The sequence below is a fragment of the Lampetra fluviatilis genome, chromosome 61, assembly GCF_964198595.1.
Source record: "Lampetra fluviatilis chromosome 61, kcLamFluv1.1, whole genome shotgun sequence".
Classification (NCBI taxonomy): Eukaryota; Metazoa; Chordata; class Hyperoartia; order Petromyzontiformes; family Petromyzontidae; genus Lampetra; species Lampetra fluviatilis.
This window is the reverse complement of record NC_136335.1, coordinates 446,123-458,311: the sequence shown is the minus strand read 5'-3', so window position 1 is coordinate 458,311 and position 12,189 is coordinate 446,123.

Genomic DNA, 12,189 nt, shown 5'->3' with positions numbered 1-12,189 from the left:
TAGAGGGTTGAGGGTTCAGGGTGCGGGTTAGAGGGTTAGGGTTTAGAGTTCGGGGGTTAGGGTTAGAGGGTTTAGGGATAGGGTTATGCGATTGGTATTAATGGTTAGAGGGTTAGGGATGTTTTGGGGTTAGGGGTTGTCCGACTTACAATCCCTCCCAAGGGTCCTACTTACAATCTCTCCCGGAGCTCCCACTTACAATCCCTCCCAGAGGTCCAACTTACAATCCCTCCCGGAGCTCCCGCTTACAATCCCTCCCAGAGCTCCCACTTACAATCCCTCCCGGAGCTCCCACTTACAATCCCTCCCAGGATTCCCACTTACAATCCCTCCCGGAGCTCCCACTTACAATCCCTCCCAGGATTCCCACTTACAATCCCTCCCAGAGCTCCCACTTACAATCCCTCCCAGGATTCCCACTTCCAATCCCTCCCGGAGCTCCCACTTACAATCCCTCCCAGGGGTCCCACTTACAATCCCTCCCGGAGCTCCCACTTACAATCCCTCCCAGGATTCCCACTTACAATCCCTCCCAGAGCTCCCACTTACAATCCCTCCCAGGATTCCCACTTACAATCCCTCCCGGAGCTCCCACTTACAATCCCTCCCAGAGCTCCCACTTACAATCCCTCCCAGGGGTCCCACTTACAATCCCTCCCGGAGCTCCCACTTACAATCCCTCCCAGGGGTCCCACTTACAATCCCTTCCGGAGCTCCCACTTACAATCCCTCCCGGAGCTCCCACTTACAATCCCTCCTGGAGCTCCCACTTACAATCCCTCCCAGGATTCCCACTTACAATCCCTCCCAGAGCTCCCACTTACAATCCCTCCCAGGATTCCCACTTACAATCCCTCCCAGGATTCCCACTTACGATCCCTCCCGGAGCTCCCACTTACAATCCCTCCCGGAGCTCCCACTTACAATCCCTCCGAGGGGTCCCACTTACAATCCCTCCCGGAGCTCCCACTTACAATCCCTCCCGGAGCTCCCACTTACAATCCCTCCCAGGATTCCCACTTACAATCCCTCCTGGAGCTCCCACTTACAATCCCTCCCAGAGCTCCCACTTACAATCCCTCCCAGGGGTCCCACTTACAATCCCTCCCGGAGCTCCCACTTACAATCCCTCCCAGGGGTCCCACTTACAATCCCTCCCGGAGTTCCCACTTAAATCCCTCCCGGAGCTCCCACTTACAATCCCTCCCAGAGCTCCCACTTACAATCCCTCCCGGAGCTCCCACTTACAATCCCTCCGAGGGGTCCCACTTACAATCCCTCCCGGAGCTCCCACTTACAATCCCTCCCGGAGCTCCCACTTACAATCCCTCCCAGGGGTCCCACTTACAATCCCTCCCAGAGTTCCCACTTAAATCCCTCCCGGAGCTCCCACTTACAATCCCTCCCAGAGCTCCCACTTACAATCCCTCCCGGAGCTCCCACTTACAATCCCTCCGAGGGGTCCCACTTACAATCCCTCCTGGAGCTCCCACTTACAATCCCTCCCGGAGCTCCCACTTACAATCCCTCCCGGAGCTCCCACTTACAATCCCTCCCGGAGCTCCCACTTACAATCCCTCCCAGGATTCCCACTTACAATCCCTCCCAGAGCTCCCACTTACAATCCCTCCCAGGATTCCCACTTACAATCCCTCCCAGGATTCCCACTTACGATCCCTCCCGGAGCTCCCACTTACAATCCCTCCCGGAGCTCCCACTTACAATCCCTCTGAGGGGTCCCACTTACAATCCCTCCCGGAGCTCCCACTTACAATCCCTCCCGGAGCTCCCACTTACAATCCCTCCCGGAGCTCCCACTTACAATCCCTCCCGGAGCTCCCACTTACAATCCCTCCCAGGATTCCCACTTACAATCCCTCCCGGAGCTCCCACTTACAATCCCTCCCAGGATTCCCACTTACAATCCCTCCTGGAGCTCCCACTTACAATCCCTCCCAGAGCTCCCACTTACAATCCCTCCCAGGGGTCCCACTTACAATCCCTCCCGGAGCTCCCACTTACAATCCCTCCCAGGGGTCCCACTTACAATCCCTCCCGGAGTTCCCACTTAAATCCCTCCCGGAGCTCCCACTTAAAATCCCTCCCGGAGCTCCCACTTACAATCCCTCCCAGGATTCCCACTTACAATCCCTCCCCGAGCTCCCACTTACAATCCCTCCCAGGATTCCCACTTACAATCCCTCCCGGAGCTCCCACTTACAATCCCTCCCAGAGCTCCCACTTACAATCCCTCCCGGAGCTCCCACTTACAATCCCTCCGAGGGGTCCCACTTACAATCCCTCCCGGAGCTCCCACTTACAATCCCTCCCGGAGCTCCCACTTACAATCCCTCCCGGAGCTCCCACTTACAATCCCTCCCGGAGCTCCCACTTACAATCCCTCCCAGGATTCCCACTTACAATCCCTCCCGGAGCTCCCACTTACAATCCCTCCCAGAGCTCCCACTTACAATCCCTCCCAGGGGTCCCACTTACAATCCCTCCCGGAGCTCCCACTTACAATCCCTCCCAGAGCTCCCACTTACAATCCCTCCCGGAGCTCCCACTTACAATCCCTCCCGGAGCTCCCACTTAAAATCCCTCCCGGAGCTCCCACTTACAATCCCTCCCAGAGCTCCCACTTACAATCCCTCCCGGAGCTCCCACTTACAATCCCTCCCAGGATTCCCACTTACAATCCCTCCCAGAGCTCCCACTTACAATCCCTCCCAGGATTCCCACTTACAATCCCTCCCAGGATTCCCACTTACAATCCCTCCCGGAGCTCCCACTTACAATCCCTCCCAGGGGTCCCACTTACAATCCCTCCCGGAGCTCCCACTTACAATCCCTCCCAGGATTCCCACTTACAATCCCTCCCAGAGCTCCCACTTACAATCCCTCCCAGGATTCCCACTTACAATCCCTCCCAGGATTGCCACTTCCAATCCCTCCCGGAGCTCCCACTTACAATCCTTCCCAGGATTCCCACTTACAATCCCTCCCAGAGCTCCCACTTACAATCCCTCCCAGGATTCCCACTTACAATCCCTCCCAGAGCTCCCACTTACAATCCCTCCCAGGATTCCCACTTACAATCCCTCCCAGGATTCCCACTTACAATCCCTCCCGGAACTCCCACTTACAATCCCTCCCAGGGGTCCCACTTACAATCCCTCCCAGAGCTCCCACTTACAATCCCTCCCGGAGCTCCCACTTACAATCCCTCCCAGGATTCCCACTTACAATCCCTCCCAGAGCTCCCACTTACAATCCCTCCCAGGATTCCCACTTACAATCCCTCCCAGGATTCCCACTTACAATCCCTCCCAGAGCTCCCACTTACAATCCCTCCCAGGATTCCCACTTACAATCCCTCCCAGGATTCCCACTTACAATCCCTCCCGGAGCTCCCACTTACAATCCCTCCCAGGATTCCCACTTACAATCCCTCCCAGGGGTCCCACTTACAATCCCTCCCAGGATTCCCACTTACAATCCCTCCCGGAGCTCCCACTTACAATCCCTCCCAGAGCTCCCACTTACAATCCCTCCCAGGGGTCCCACTCACAATCCCTCCCAGGATTCCCACTTACAATCCCTCCCGGAGCTCCCACTTACAATCCCTCCCGGAGCTCCCACTTACAATCCCTCCCAGGGGTCCCACTTACAATCCCTCCCAGGGCTCCCACTTACAATCCCTCCCGGAGCTCCCACTTACAATCCCTCCCAGGGGTCCCACTTACAATCTCTCCCGGAGCTCCCACTTACAATCCCTCCCAGGATTCCCACTTACAATCCCTCCCAGGATTCCCACTTACAATCCCTCCCGGAGCTCCCACTTACAATCCCTCCCAGGGGTCCCACTTACAATCCCTCCCAGGGGTCCCACTCACAATCCCTCCCAGAGCTCCCACTTACAATTCATCCCAGAGCTCCCACTTACAATCCCTCCCAGGGGTCCCACTCACAATCCCTCCCAGGATTCCCACTTACAATCCCTCCCAGAGCTCCCACTTACAATCCCTCCCAGGATTCCCACTTACAATCCCTCCCAGGATTCCCACTTACAATCCCTCCCGGAGCTCCCACTTACAATCCCTCCCAGGGGTCTCACTTACAATCCCTCCCAGAGCTCCCACTTACAATCCCTCCCGGAGCTCCCACTTACAATCCCTCCCAGGATTCCCACTTACAATCCCTCCCAGAGCTCCCACTTACAATCCCTCCCAGGATTCCTACTTACAATCCCTCCCAGGATTCCCACTTACAATCCCTCCCAGGATTCCCACTTACAATCCCTCCCAGAGCTCCCACTTACAATCCCTCCTGGAGCTCCCACTTACAATCCCTCCCAGAATTCCCACTTACAATCCCTCCCAGGATTCCCACTTACAATCCCTCCCAGGATTCCCACTTACAATCCCTCCCGGAGCTCCCACTTACAATCCCTCCCAGGGGTCCCACTTACAATCCCTCCCAGGGGTCCCACTCACAATCCCTCCCAGAGCTCCCACTTACAATCCCTCCCAGGGGTCCCACTCACAATCCCTCCCAGGATTCCCACTTACAATCCCTCCCGGAGCTCCCACTTACAATCCCTCCCGGAGCTCCCACTTACAATCCCTCCCAGGGGTCCCACTTACAATCCCTCCCAGGGGTCCCACTTACAATCCCTCCCGGAGCTCCCACTTACAATCCCTCCCGGAGCTCCCACTTACAATCCCTCCCAGGGGTCCCACTTACAATCCCTCCCAGGGGTCCCACTTACAATCCCTCCCAGGGGTCCCACTCACAATCCCTCCCAGAGCTCCCACTTACAATTCCTCCCAGAGCTCCCACTTACAATCCCTCCCAGGGGTCCCACTCACAATCCCTCCCAGGATTCCCACTTACAATCCCTCCCAGAGCTCCCACTTACAATCCCTCCCAGGATTCTCACTTACAATCCCTCCCAGGATTCCCACTTACAATCCCTCCCGGAGCTCCCACTTACAATCCCTCCCAGGGGTCTCACTTACAATCCCTCCCAGAGCTCCCACTTACAATCCCTCCCGGAGCTCCCACTTACAATCCCTCCCAGGATTCCCACTTACAATCCCTCCCAGAGCTCCCACTTACAATCCCTCCCAGGATTCCTACTTACAATCCCTCCCAGGATTCCCACTTACAATCCCTCCCAGGATTCCCACTTACAATCCCTCCCAGAGCTCCCACTTACAATCCCTCCTGGAGCTCCCACTTACAATCCCTCCCAGAATTCCCACTTACAATCCCTCCCAGGATTCCCACTTACAATCCCTCCCAGGATTCCCACTTACAATCCCTCCCGGAGCTCCCACTTACAATCCCTCCCAGGGGTCCCACTTACAATCCCTCCCAGGGGTCCCACTCACAATCCCTCCCAGAGCTCCCACTTACAATCCCTCCCAGGGGTCCCACTCACAATCCCTCCCAGGATTCCCACTTACAATCCCTCCCGGAGCTCCCACTTACAATCCCTCCCGGAGCTCCCACTTACAATCCCTCCCAGGGGTCCCACTTACAATCCCTCCCAGGGGTCCCACTTACAATCCCTCCCGGAGCTCCCACTTACAATCCCTCCCGGAGCTCCCACTTACAATCCCTCCCAGGGGTCCCACTTACAATCCCTCCCAGGGGTCCCACTTACAATCCCTCCCAGGGGTCCCACTCACAATCCCTCCCAGAGCTCCCACTTACAATTCCTCCCAGAGCTCCCACTTACAATCCCTCCCAGGGGTCCCACTCACAATCCCTCCCAGGATTCCCACTTACAATCCCTCCCAGAGCTCCCACTTACAATCCCTCCCAGGATTCTCACTTACAATCCCTCCCAGGATTCCCACTTACAATCCCTCCCGGAGCTCCCACTTACAATCCCTCCCAGGGGTCTCACTTACAATCCCTCCCAGAGCTCCCACTTACAATCCCTCCCGGAGCTCCCACTTACAATCCCTCCCAGGGGTCCCACTTACAATCCCTCCCAGGGGTCCCACTCACAATCCCTCCCAGAGCTCCCACTTACAATCCCTCCCAGGGGTCCCACTCACAATCCCTCCCAGGATTCCCACTTACAATCCCTCCCGGAGCTCCCACTTACAATCCCTCCCGGAGCTCCCACTTACAATCCCTCCCAGGGGTCCCACTTACAATCCCTCCCAGGGGTCCCACTTACAATCCCTCCCGGAGCTCCCACTTACAATCCCTCCCGGAGCTCCCACTTACAATCCCTCCCAGGGGTCCCACTTACAATCCCTCCCAGGGGTCCCACTTACAATCCCTCCCAGGGGTCCCACTCACAATCCCTCCCAGAGCTCCCACTTACAATTCCTCCCAGAGCTCCCACTTACAATCCCTCCCAGGGGTCCCACTCACAATCCCTCCCAGGATTCCCACTTACAATCCCTCCCAGAGCTCCCACTTACAATCCCTCCCAGGATTCTCACTTACAATCCCTCCCAGGATTCCCACTTACAATCCCTCCCGGAGCTCCCACTTACAATCCCTCCCAGGGGTCTCACTTACAATCCCTCCCAGAGCTCCCACTTACAATCCCTCCCGGAGCTCCCACTTACAATCCCTCCCAGGATTCCCACTTACAATCCCTCCCAGAGCTCCCACTTACAATCCCTCCCAGGATTCCTACTTACAATCCCTCCCAGGATTCCCACTTACAATCCCTCCCAGGATTCCCACTTACAATCCCTCCCAGAGCTCCCACTTACAATCCCTCCTGGAGCTCCCACTTACAATCCCTCCCAGAATTCCCACTTACAATCCCTCCCAGGATTCCCACTTACAATCCCTCCCAGGATTCCCACTTACAATCCCTCCCGGAGCTCCCACTTACAATCCCTCCCAGGGGTCCCACTTACAATCCCTCCCAGGGGTCCCACTCACAATCCCTCCCAGAGCTCCCACTTACAATCCCTCCCAGGGGTCCCACTCACAATCCCTCCCAGGATTCCCACTTACAATCCCTCCCGGAGCTCCCACTTACAATCCCTCCCGGAGCTCCCACTTACAATCCCTCCCAGGGGTCCCACTTACAATCCCTCCCAGGGGTCCCACTTACAATCCCTCCCGGAGCTCCCACTTACAATCCCTCCCGGAGCTCCCACTTACAATCCCTCCCAGGGGTCCCACTTACAATCCCTCCCAGGGGTCCCACTTACAATCCCTCCCAGGGGTCCCACTCACAATCCCTCCCAGAGCTCCCACTTACAATTCCTCCCAGAGCTCCCACTTACAATCCCTCCCAGGGGTCCCACTCACAATCCCTCCCAGGATTCCCACTTACAATCCCTCCCAGAGCTCCCACTTACAATCCCTCCCAGGATTCTCACTTACAATCCCTCCCAGGATTCCCACTTACAATCCCTCCCGGAGCTCCCACTTACAATCCCTCCCAGGGGTCTCACTTACAATCCCTCCCAGAGCTCCCACTTACAATCCCTCCCGGAGCTCCCACTTACAATCCCTCCCAGGATTCCCACTTACAATCCCTCCCAGAGCTCCCACTTACAATCCCTCCCAGGATTCCTACTTACAATCCCTCCCAGGATTCCCACTTACAATCCCTCCCAGGATTCCCACTTACAATCCCTCCCAGAGCTCCCACTTACAATCCCTCCTGGAGCTCCCACTTACAATCCCTCCCAGAATTCCCACTTACAATCCCTCCCAGGATTCCCACTTACAATCCCTCCCAGGATTCCCACTTACAATCCCTCCCGGAGCTCCCACTTACAATCCCTCCCAGGGGTCCCACTTACAATCCCTCCCAGGGGTCCCACTCACAATCCCTCCCAGAGCTCCCACTTACAATCCCTCCCAGGGGTCCCACTCACAATCCCTCCCAGGATTCCCACTTACAATCCCTCCCGGAGCTCCCACTTACAATCCCTCCCGGAGCTCCCACTTACAATCCCTCCCAGGGGTCCCACTTACAATCCCTCCCAGGGGTCCCACTTACAATCCCTCCCGGAGCTCCCACTTACAATCCCTCCCGGAGCTCCCACTTACAATCCCTCCCAGGGGTCCCACTTACAATCCCTCCCGGACCTCCCACTTACAATCCCTCCCAGGATTCCCACTTACATTCCCTCCCAGGATTCCCACTTACAATCCCTCCCGGAGCTCCCACTTACAATCCTTCCCAGGGGTCCCACTTACAATCCCTCCCAGGGGTCCCACTTACAATCCCTCCCAGAGCTCCCACTTACAATCCCTCCCGGAGCTCCCACTTACAATCCCTCCCAGGATTCCCACTTACAATCCCTCCCAGGATTCCCACTTACAATCCCTCCCAGAGATCCCACTTACAATCCCTCCCAGGGGTCCCACTCACAATCCCTCCCAGGATTCCCACTTACAATCCCTCCAAGAGATCCCACTTACAATCCCTCCCAGGGGTCCCACTCACAATCCCTCCCAGGATTCCCACTTACAATCCCTCCCAGAGATCCCACTTACAATCCCTCCCAGGGGTCCCACTCACAATCCCTCCCAGGATTCCCACTTACAATCCCTCCCAGAGATCCCACTTACAATCCCTCCCAGGGGTCCCACTCACAATCCCTCCCAGGGGTGTATGTCTGTCCGTGTTGTACCGTGCGTAGCCCAGGCGTGCTCATCAAGAGGTGTCGGGGTCTCGAGTCATCACGTCGCCCCCCCGCCCCCCCGCCCCCCCCTCTCTCACAAAGCCACGACAATGAATCACACGAGCCGTGGCGCGGTGCCCGTGAGGCCGAGTAAGGGGGTTTTACTGGGTCCAGTAGGGGCAGTCAGCGTGCAATGTGCCAAATTACCGTCGCTATCGGCATCGGAACGGTCTCATCGCCACGGGAACGCGAAATCTTGAAGTCTACACTCTCACCACCAGCGGGAACAAGTCACACAGCTAAGTCACTCGCAGCCACGCCGCCGCCGCAGCAGGGACAGGGTGTGGGCTCAGGGCTATGGCTCTGCGTTGTATTGTGCCCTGGGTGTAGGGGGTCAGGGGTTGGAGTTTGTGGGGCTTCTGTAGGGCTGGGAGTCGGGTCAGGGGCCGGGTTCGACGTCGAGGCAGGCGTCAAGGCGAGGGTTGAGGCTGTCTGGAGGGTCAGGGGGCCCGGGCCGAGCTGAAGGACCTCGCCACGGCGGCTGGGAGATGTTAACTCCCTCGCCTGGTCTGCAGGAGGTCGTGCGTTCGACCCCGACCCTGACAGCGCCTGTTGTATATTTGGAGTTTGCGTGTTCTCCCTGGGTCCTCCGGGTTTCCCCCTCCACTTTGAGAAACACCCTCCGCACGTTTAGAGGATGTGGCTGCTGTACATTGACACACGATACGTCAATTCGTTGTGCCCTCATTTGTCGCCAGGTGGTTTTTCAAAAAGGGCGTTATAGCTAAAGTGGGCCTTACCTGGTAAAACAATATAGTTTACTGTTAGTAGGGGTCTCTGTGGATCTCTATGGTTCTACACAAAGTCTGTGCGTCTCTGGTTCTACACAAAGTATCTGGGTCTCTGTGGGTCTCTGGTTCTACACCGAGTCTCTGGGTCTCTGTGGGTCTCTGTGGGTCTCTATGGTTCTACACAGTCTCTGGGTCTCTGTGCGTCTCCGCGAGTTTCGTAGAACCAACGCGCATTCGTCTCACGGGGCTCCTTTTCACGAGGTCGCCTGCGAGCGGTCGGGGCTCGGCGCGGGACCTGCCTGGGGACAGTCAACACAAAGTAGAAATCGTCGACGGCTTTTGGACGGTGGCGGTGGCGGCGGCGACACTGACGTCACAGCAGGGCTCGTGCTGCATGCGCCCTGGCTCACGACGAGACACACGACGAGGAGGAGGAGGAGGGGGGGACACGAAACACGACGACGACCACGACGATCACCACGACGACGACGACACGAGGCGGCTCGCGCGTGCATAGCTCACGGGAGGGCACGGGGGGGGGGGGCACGCGGGAGAGACCCTCGGCACCGCCTCGGCGCATGCAGCACGCGCACGTGCACACACATATACACACACACATACACACACACATATACACACATACACACTCATACACACACACATACACACACACATACACACACACACATACACACACACATATACACACATACACATACACACACACACATACACACACACATATACACACACATACATACACACATACACATACTCACATACACACACACACATACACACATACATACACACATATACACACACACGTGCACACACACGTGCACACACACATACATACACACATACACGTACATACACACGTACATACACATACACACACATACACACACACATATACACACATACACACTCATACACACACACATACACACACACATACACACACACACATACACACACACATATACACACATACACACACACATATACACACATACACACACATACACACATACACACTCATACACACTCATACACACACACATACACACACACATACACACACACATACACACACACATATACACACATACACACACATACACACACATATACACACTCATACACACTCATACACACACACATACACACTCATACACACACTCATACACACACACATACACACACACATACACACACACATACACACACACATACACACACACACATACACACACACATATACACACACATACATACACACATACACATACTCACATACACACACACACATACACACATACATACACACATATACACACACACGTGCACACACACGTGCACACACACATACATACACACATACACGTACATACACACGTACATACACATACACACACATACACACACTAACACACACACGCACATATACACACACACATACAGAACGCACACACATACACGCACACACATACACACACGCACACATACACAATACGCACATACATACACACACATACACGCACATACATACACACACACATACACACACGCACACACACACGCGTAAACACACGCCCACACGCACACACACGCGACACACACACACGTGACACATACACACACACACGCGACACACACACACGTGACACATACACACACACACGCGACACACACACGTGACAACAACACACACACATGCGACACACACACACGTGTGTACGCACGACACAATCATGCCGACACGCGCGCGCGCACACAACACACGCATGCAAAGGTGTACGCAAACACATAAAGACAAAGATCCCCCGTATAGCCTTTAGCAAACTTTTCGGGGCAAGTGCTGTTAGCGAGCACCTATGAAGGCCGGCACGGCACTCGAGGGGGTGGGTGGCCAGCACCACGCCCGGCCGCCTTTGTCTCCCCAGCGGCGATGTTTACTACACACCGCACCAGGTACTCATTCGAGGCTGAGTCGACCTAGGGGAGGCCCAGGACCGGTTCAGATAATCGTCACTTGTGTTGGCCGTGAGCGGGAATCGAACTCGGGTCGTCGGGTTCAGAGCGCAGCGCTAACCACTACGCCACAGCTCACACACACACAGACAGACGTGGGTACACACACACACAGACAGACGTGGGTACACACACACAGACAGACGTGGGTACACACACACACAGACAGACGTGGGTACACACACACACAGACAGACGTGGGTACACACACACAGACAGACGTGGGTACACACACACACACACACAGACGTTGGTACACACACAGACACACACAGACGTGGGTACACCCACACACAGACGCGGGTACACACACGGACGTGGGTACACACACAGGCGTAAACACACACACATAGACACACACATAGACACACACAGACAGACACACAGACACCCACACAGACACACAGACACCCACACACAGACACAGACACCCACACACAAACACACAGACACACAGACACCCACACACAGACACACACACACAGACACACACAGACACACACACAGACACACAGACACCCACACACAGACATACACCTCATCGGTGAACGAAACACGAAAGACGGTGATGACCTCTACAATGATGATGGTGGTGGTGATGGTGATGCTGGTGTGGTGATGATGATGATGGTGGTAGTAGTAACGATGATAGTGGTGGTGATGATGATGGTAGTAATGATGATGGTGGTGATGGTGGCAATGGTGGCAGTCGTAATGATGACGATGTTGGTGGTGTT